The sequence below is a fragment of the Daphnia magna genome, unplaced genomic scaffold, assembly GCF_020631705.1.
Source record: "Daphnia magna isolate NIES unplaced genomic scaffold, ASM2063170v1.1 Dm_contigs021, whole genome shotgun sequence".
In the NCBI taxonomy this organism is placed as follows: domain Eukaryota; kingdom Metazoa; phylum Arthropoda; class Branchiopoda; order Diplostraca; family Daphniidae; genus Daphnia; species Daphnia magna.
Genome location: NW_025533118.1, coordinates 1,115,127 through 1,123,591, shown reverse-complemented (window position 1 = coordinate 1,123,591; position 8,465 = coordinate 1,115,127). Strand labels below are relative to the sequence as shown.

Genomic DNA, 8,465 nt, shown 5'->3' with positions numbered 1-8,465 from the left:
TTCTGGGCAACACAGGAGCGACTGAATACTTAATTAAGAGTCTTTCAGTAGGAAAAAGCTACTGAAAAACTTAAGTATCTTAAAATGATACCTGATTTTGAAAAAGATACTTAAAATTTGGCTTACGCTACTGAAACCCAGTTTCATACCTATATCCTATCGATTTTAAGCATTGACACATTTTTTTAAGTACGACACATGACTTGTTAAGTATGACAAATATTAAAGTAGTACTCAAGAGTTTAAGTATTTAAAATATTAAAGTATTCTGCATAGCATACTGATGTATATGCTTATTAAGATTAACTAACAATTTTTAAATTAGGATTAATTAAAATTTAAAATTTATTTTAGACAATATCATTGGGACTTTGACTATTCATACTTATTACTATATTTTTGGAAACTGGTGTCACTTTGGTTTAACAACTGGCAAATCTTTGAAAGTGCCCAATCGGTCAGGTTTTTATTTCAAGTCAACATATACAATCAGTCATTTTAATCATATAAAATTCGTGCATCGACTGTACTGTTAAATAATGGCCTCCATTTTTAGGTAGACTAATATGCAATGACAATTTTAGAAAAAAAACCCTAGATTTGGTTACATCACCTTTTCACAAGTATCGGTGACTAAAACTTTTTCGTTTTTAAAACCATGTGTTCATCTTAAGGAACTCTCTAACAAATATGTCTGGAAAAAATTCCGAGTTTACATTTCGGTACATTTTTCCCGATATACTTGTCGGTTTTCACAGATTTTTCCGCCGAAATTCCTACAATATGATTTTTTAAAGGCTGAGAAAAATATCCGATAATCAATCTTGGTATTTCGATTGAAGGACAAACATATCAGGGCGAGCTGGCGGTCGTAACAAAGAAAAATAAACGAAAGTGTTGCCAGAAGCCTTGCCTAATTACCTAACTGATTTTTTATCCTATAGGTATGGGGGACATTTTTGTTTGTATTGTTTATGTAAAATGAAGGATTTAGTTAAGGCAAATGTTGTTTTCCCTTAGCTTTGGCCAATTTGTTATTCTAACAAATAAGGATTTTTTACGGCGGGCACAATTTTCAATTTTGGTCACAAAATGAAGGGTGAGAGTGAGCGCAGTTGTTGATTTGCAATGTTTTTTCGACAATTCGACAATCGTAAAATCAATTTATTTGGAGCGTCAATGGTTGAAAATCTAATTCATATACATTAAATAACATCGGTTTTATATCGGTAAATACATTCCGGGCAGTACTCCCCCATAGGAGCTAAACCCAGTTTTTTAAAAATATACATAACATATAAGATTTTCAATTCTATGAAAATTTTTCCGAAATCTATTCTATCACCCTACACATGTCTCACAATGTACTGCATTCTATAATGCACAATTATCGGTCAATGTGGCACAGTGGTAAAATATCATACTATTGAGCTAAAGCCAAATGGTAGCCTACTATGAATCCTGCAAATGCCAACAGATTAAAACTAAACGAATACTAGGTTGAAGGAGAGGAGAGGTAGGCTTTCAGTTTTAAACTATCAAAAAAAAATTAAAAAGTTGTCATTACAAAAAAAAATTATTAGAAATAAAAATTTTTAAGTTTATGTTATTCAATAACAATTCAAAAAATGTCTTAAGCGTTAATGATATTACAAAGTACTGTATGATGATGAAGAACGTCTGCACACATTTAGACAGACAGACCTTGAAAATACGAGAAAACAGTAGGGGTAGAAGGGGGTTACCAGACGTCTGGACCTTGACAAGGAAAGGGGTGCATACACCCCTTCCCCCCAAATTTAGGGAAAGTAAAGGTAAACCGACAATAGCAATCGGATTAGCACTGTTTCTCCGATTTAAATTTTCGGTAAAAAATTGCCGACAATAAACTCTGGACGTTGATTAGCGGGTTATTTTTCGGTAAAATTCCCGACATATTTCTTAGAGAGAACCAGACTTAAATTTTGAAATAAGTCTAACTTTTTTTTGGCAAACAAAAGCCCCATTTCGTGACAAGTTACCTGAACTAAGGTACTAGTTATAACTACAAATCAATTATTGAATCTAAGGGATTTCTGGGTTTTAAAACCACGCTAGAATTTCTGGGTGATGATGTTGTTTAACTACTTAAATATATATTGTTTGCAGTCAATGGCTTCTTCTTCTTCTTCTGGAAACGAGGGCATGCCCTGCCGATTCCGTCGACCTTCCGTCCATAAAACCATGTTGGCTCGAACTGCTTCATTTGTCATTATGCGCAAACTACTGCAGCCGACACAAAATTACTTAATACTTTAATGATTGTTGGGGATACTTCATCTTCACAGGGTGTGGCTTTGGGATTAAGGGAGTCAACAGGGTCTTCAAGCTCCCTTTCTTTGACTGGGGGATAATGAGAAGAACTAACTGTGTCGATGTAGGTTTCCACATCAGAAACCAATGTTGTGTGCATGGGAAGTGGTGTTTGTTCTTTCGTAAAGAAGTGGGCTGCACATCTCGCCAGGATGGGAAAAGTTTCCGAAACCAAGGCGCCATCAGTCAATATGGTGGTTGGTAGTTTCTCGCTGGAAGTTTTTCCCGATTGGGTTTTTAGTGCCAAGAAGAGCTCTTTTCCTGTCGGATTTGTCTTGCATAATTGCTGCCATGCTAGCCCTTTTGCCCGGCGTAACTCCCTCTGGTAATTGGCTTTAGTGGTCGAGTAAATGACTTTGTTGTTGTACGTTTTCTCGCGAGACCAGAGTTTTGAAAACTCGTCTTGTTTTGTTGCGCATAGCACTCAGCTCTTTGCTCCACCATGGAATAATACGAGGTTAAACCATGTAGTCTTGATGTAAAGAACTGCGAGCTTCCTGGACGGTGGAATTTGCCAGGTTTTTAATGAGAATTTCTACATTAGTCTTTACTGGAAAGGGGAGAAGGTTTTGAGACTGCACGCTTGGTAATAGGGTTTCCCGAAAGCGTTCTACATCATTGCGGGATATATGTGAAACTCTGGGTGAGAACTTAGCTGAAGACGGCCTGTCAGAAATGTGTAAGAGAGTGCGTGATATTTGAAAATAAATACACGGGTGATCAGACATAGAGGGAATAGTTTGGAAAAACCATCGAGGCACTAAAATCTTGTCCCCCGCAAGCGTAATATCCAGGAAGGATGTACCGACAGTGACAAAGTAAAGTTGTGCGACAGAGCGATTTAAAAGGCTGAGGATTTGATTATAGATGAGCGATTTGATTTCTGAACCCTTTTTATTTGTGATCTTGCTGTTCCACAGTTTGATCATGGCATTGGAGTCAACGGCAACGATTGACGATGTAGTGAGAAGCTCGCTAAGATCAGAGCGATTTTAACCAAACGGCTCCTGAGTTAGGATAACATCTAAATTATTTTCTAAGATCGCTTTAGCCAAGGAATCTGAGGCGTCCTTAGAATGACGAAGATTGACCTGGAGGCAAGTGAAGAGACGATTGAGGGCAGGCCGGGTGGAGCACATCAATCTCTTTCAATTCGGGCTCTGTATCTTGCCACGGCTTTCATCTGGACTTGACAAAAACGTTCGCCAGACTGATGATTGCCAGAACAATTGATGCATTTTCTCTCCTGACTATTGGATTCTCTGGTGAGTTGGGTACCGGCACATTTACCACAGCTGGGTTTTTTGGCCCGACAGAAGGGTTTCACGTAGCCATATCCCTGGCAGAGAAAAACAAGGATGGACCTCTCGAACCAGCAACACTTCAACCACGCGTGCAGAAATATTGATAAAATCAATCTCTCCGCCAAGCAGTACCGAATCTCTAGGGGCCTTACAATTAAACAGGATCTTCATTTGACCACTAGACGAGTCAGGCTTGGCATACAATTGACTCACAGACTCAACTTTTCCCTTTAGACCATAATTTCTAACCATTAATTCGTCTTTTAAGGTGGGTAGATAGCTTAGGTCTACGAAGAGTGCTACCAAAGGGTACAATTTGCGAGGATGAGAAACCGAATTAAAGAAACTTTTACGGTTTGGTCCCTCTTTGGATTCCATGATGGATTTTGCTCGTTCCAGGTCCGCTGGGTCGTTGACTCGGACTTAGATGTTGTTGTCCTTTTGCCTGACCGATGATGGAACAGGACCACCAGCACTGGATTCCAGCAGTTTTTCCATTTCAGCTAGGGAAATTCAGTCAACTGGTGCTGCACCAGCTGCATAGCTGGCTACCAGTACCGGGGCTTGCTGGACCTTAGTTGCTTGAGCGTAGGATGGTTCGGGCACGTGATGCAGATCCTCAGTGAGTGGAAAAACGGGGGGGGGGGGTTTAAGTGCTGACGGACGAACTGGTCAGTCATAGCGTCCGCATTGGCCAGCTTAAAGTCGACCAAATTGGCTTCGAGCTGGATGACCCGTTCCTGCTGGAATTTAATATACTCGATTGCAGTTAGGAGTTTTACGCTATATCCTCCTTATTCAGCGAGTCGAGAAGTGTGAGGACCTTACACTCCATGATGCTGGAAAGGTCTTCGTAACGGATTTTTTTTGGTTCAGTTTTTTCTTCCTCGAGACTGCTGTCCGCTGACAGAGGCCGTTTGGTGTGGTTTCTTCCGGTTGGCATGGCAAAAGTTTCGGGGTCTCCACCTGCGGCTATGGCACCTTGACTAAGACTGTTGATGATCTGAGCAGTCTTATTGCTGGCCATTTTCTAAAATCCGTGGAAGCGAGAGATTAAAGGAAACGCCGGTATTAACATGGCGTTTATGGGGGGAAATTGGTGTACCTAATCATGTGGACGATACTTTAGCGCCTTGGTTGTAACTCCTACAATTTTATCATGTAAAGATAACTTTTAGAATAATTTCTCTTCTTATAGAGGAAAAAAGAAAAAAAAATAGGGACCAATCAGTAAAAAGATATTCAAGTTTTCCTAATCTTAATAAGCATATACCATGCATGTATGCTACGCAGGATACTTTAATATTTTAAATACTTAAAAAGCCTTTTGTAATACTTAAAAAAATCTGTCATTGCTTTAAATCGATAAGATAGGTATGGAACTGGGTTTCAGTAGAGGAAGCCAAATTTTAAGTATCTCTTTCCAAAATCAGGTATCATTTAAGGATGCCTAATTTTTTCAGTAGCATTTTCCTACTAAAAGACCCTTAATTAAGTATTCAGTTGCTGCTGTGTATGACTTTAAAGCTAAAATTTACTTTTCAACTGCTAATTATCATGTAACATGATTTTGTAAAGTTAAATTGTGTATTTTTTTGGATATTTATAAAATAAGTAGATAAACAAAATAAAACCTGAAAAATTCTACGCGTGGTTCTAAAATACAAAAATACCTTACATTAACTAACTGATATGTAGGGGAGGGTGGGGCTAGTTGATACCATTCTTTTATTTTTTTATTTCGTTTCTTTAGTATATCATATTTAAAATTCCGGAAATATGTAAAAGAAAGTACAGATAACCAGCTTTCTTGTGCTATTTTTTAATTTGATCTATGTTAAAGAATTCATATTAAAAGAAACGGTCAACAAGCAAAGAAAAATAGTCTACATGCCCCTCTAACGGGTTAAGTTGGCAGTGGTAGTTGGGTAAGTAGGCCCCATGTGTTTCAAATGGGAATTTCAGTCAAATGTTGATGTTGTAAACAAACTAGAATAACATCACAATAAAGACAATCTATAGTTATTTCAGAGTGGGAAACTAAGAAATAAGTTGTGATAGCTTACATAAAGATTAAAAGCCTTAAACGCAAAAATTATAAAATTATATCGATATGCAAGTATAATGCATATGCTGACATGCCCCATGTTGCAATATATCAACTTGCCCCAACCCGGGGTTTATTCAAAAAACAATGTTTATTACTCATTTATAATTGATTAAAACACATCCATTGTTACACTTCAATAGAAAACAAAATTTTTTATAATACTTATATTTTTGGGTTTGACGGGCAGATAGGAGGTCGACGGGCGGAAACTGTGAGGGATTTCAATAGGCATCATCTAAGTCGACGGGCAGAGACTGTGATTGAGTCGACGGACAAATACATTTGAAATTTTTGCGGGCAGTGAGTAAGTCGACGGGCAGATACAGAGATTGAGTTGACGGGAGGGGGCTATGAGGAGGACTGGCAAAGGCAAAGATAGGTTCGACGGGCAACTACAGCGGGCGTTTTTACGGACAGAGAGTGCGTTGACGGGCAGAGAGTGCGTTGACGGGCAGAGAGGATGTTAACGGACAGAGGCGGTGAGTGATATGACGAGCAAAGGCAGTAAGTAGATCGACGGGCAGAGGCAAAGAGTGGGTAGGTGGGCAGATGCAAAGACCGGGTCGACGGGAAGAAACTATGAAGGGGAGGACGGGCAAAGCCAACGAAAAATCTCCCGAGCAACTTAATTGGGCATTTTGGTGGGTGGTGAGTGAGTTGACGGGCAGAGGTAAAAGGTGGCTTGAAGGGCAGCATCAGCGTGGAATTTGGTGGCCAGGGAGTGGGTCGACGGGCTGAGATTGTGAAAAGGAAAAATGGGCAGGGGCAAAGATAGAGTTGACGGGCAAGTTCAGTGGCATTTTTGCGGGCGTTTAGTGGGTCGACGGGCAGAAACTGTGATAAAAAAGGCGGTAAAAAGCAACGCTAGGGTCGATTGTCCACAACAGTGGGCATTTTGGTGGACATAGATTGGTCGTCGGGCAGAGAGGGTGTTAACGGGCAGAGACTGTGAGAAGGCAGACGGAAAGAGGCAAAAAGTGGGCTACGGCGGGTGTTTTGGCCGGTAATGAGTGGATCGACGGGCAGAGACTGTGACGGAGAGGGCACACAGAGGCAACAACAGGGATGACGGTCCATTCCAGTGGGCGTTTTAGTGGACAGAGATAAGACCGATGGATAGAGACGGTGAGGGATTAGACGGGCAGAGACTGTGAAGGCTTAAACGGGAGAAGCAACGATTTGGTCGACGGGCAGCTACAGTAGGCGTTTTGGAAGACAAAATGGTTTGACGTGCAGAGACTATATGAGAGGGGGGACGGGCAACTAAAGTAAATGTTTTGGCTGGTAGGCCGCCAAAAAAAAAGGAATGCAGAAAGCCTAAAGAGTCGACAGGCAAATATTTGGCGTGGGCCGTTTGGCAGACTCAAATGGCAAAAAATAAATAGAGTTAAAATTACGCTAGCGCCACCTATCCCCCGGCCCTGGATGGGCCCAAAGTTACTAGTTTGCAATAAAGCAAAAAAACTTTGCACAAATGTGCGGACGATAAACATCTTTGATCACGTATTATTTCAATAAAATCTCTTGCACACAGTTCTTCGAAATTAAGAATTTCATACTTGCTCTCCTGCCAACTATAGCCCCCCCTTCCCCTACCTGAAATTTAGCAATCACTTTGTACAGTGCACGTTTTTCTAGCCGTTTTATATGATAGCTCTTCGACTTTCTCATAAACGTCTTCTAATCACATTAATTTAGCTGGTCTTTTTAAACGTTTAATAGAAGTAAACTTAAATCTTATACTTGTTCTTTGACATTTGCAGCTCATCCCAGATTATGATAGAAAATTAACTCATACTACGACAAGTGGAATGATGCAATCTAAATTTCACGAAGATAAGAGTATAAGCAGTAAAATTTTAGACGATCTTCTGGTTTCTTTTCGATGGTGGGCAATCATCAATGCTGAATTAATTGCCGATTTTAAGCTATGGGCTACATTGGAAGATTATCAAGTTCCCGACGTTTTATTTATTGGTGAGTGTTCTGTTATAAAGCTTTACCATGCCAGCCTGCAATCCTAAATTTAACACCATGGCTACATCCTTAAGGTTGCACCGCTCACAATATGCTGAAAAAACTATATAACTTGGATGAACAATCGTTTAATGAAACGATAGCACACGATTTATTGCCGGCACTGTCCGTTTACCTTATGGCTCATCCTAAAAAACAACTGTTTTGGATTATTCAAAATCCCACTGAAGATCTGTTAGGTCCCATAGTTTTTCCTTCATTTAATAACATCATTCACGTGAAAAAGATTCAGGATTCAAAGATTCGAACATCGTACGTCAAATTTTTAGGTAAATGATGCCATTTTTTCTCAACCAACCTTTTTTTCAAACCATAAATAAACCATTGATAAATGAAAATTATAGAAATAAAATTCTTTGTATTTGTATTTACAATATTAATACCCGACATGGGTTGCAACCCGTTTCGGCAATTTTTTTCAGCACTTTAGTTTCGTCGTTTTACAGAAACATACTTACAAAAACATTCAAATCTATTCCTTGTACAAGATTTTTATTTCTATAATTTTCATTTATCAATGGTTTATTTATGGTTTATTTAAAAACATTTAATTCTATTCCTTGTACAATGTTAAATGTACTCTCACAGATGGTGGGTTAACGAGAACGCTTACCATGTTAGAGGGCCCGAGTTCGAATCTCGGGGAAAGTGAGTATGAAATC

At 39.3% G+C, this 8,465-nt stretch overlaps 1 pseudogene; it reads right to left on the bottom strand.

The window, feature by feature from the left end:
• Positions 1-437: 437 nt before the first annotated feature.
• On the bottom strand, positions 438-8,465 carry LOC123477382 (annotated as a pseudogene).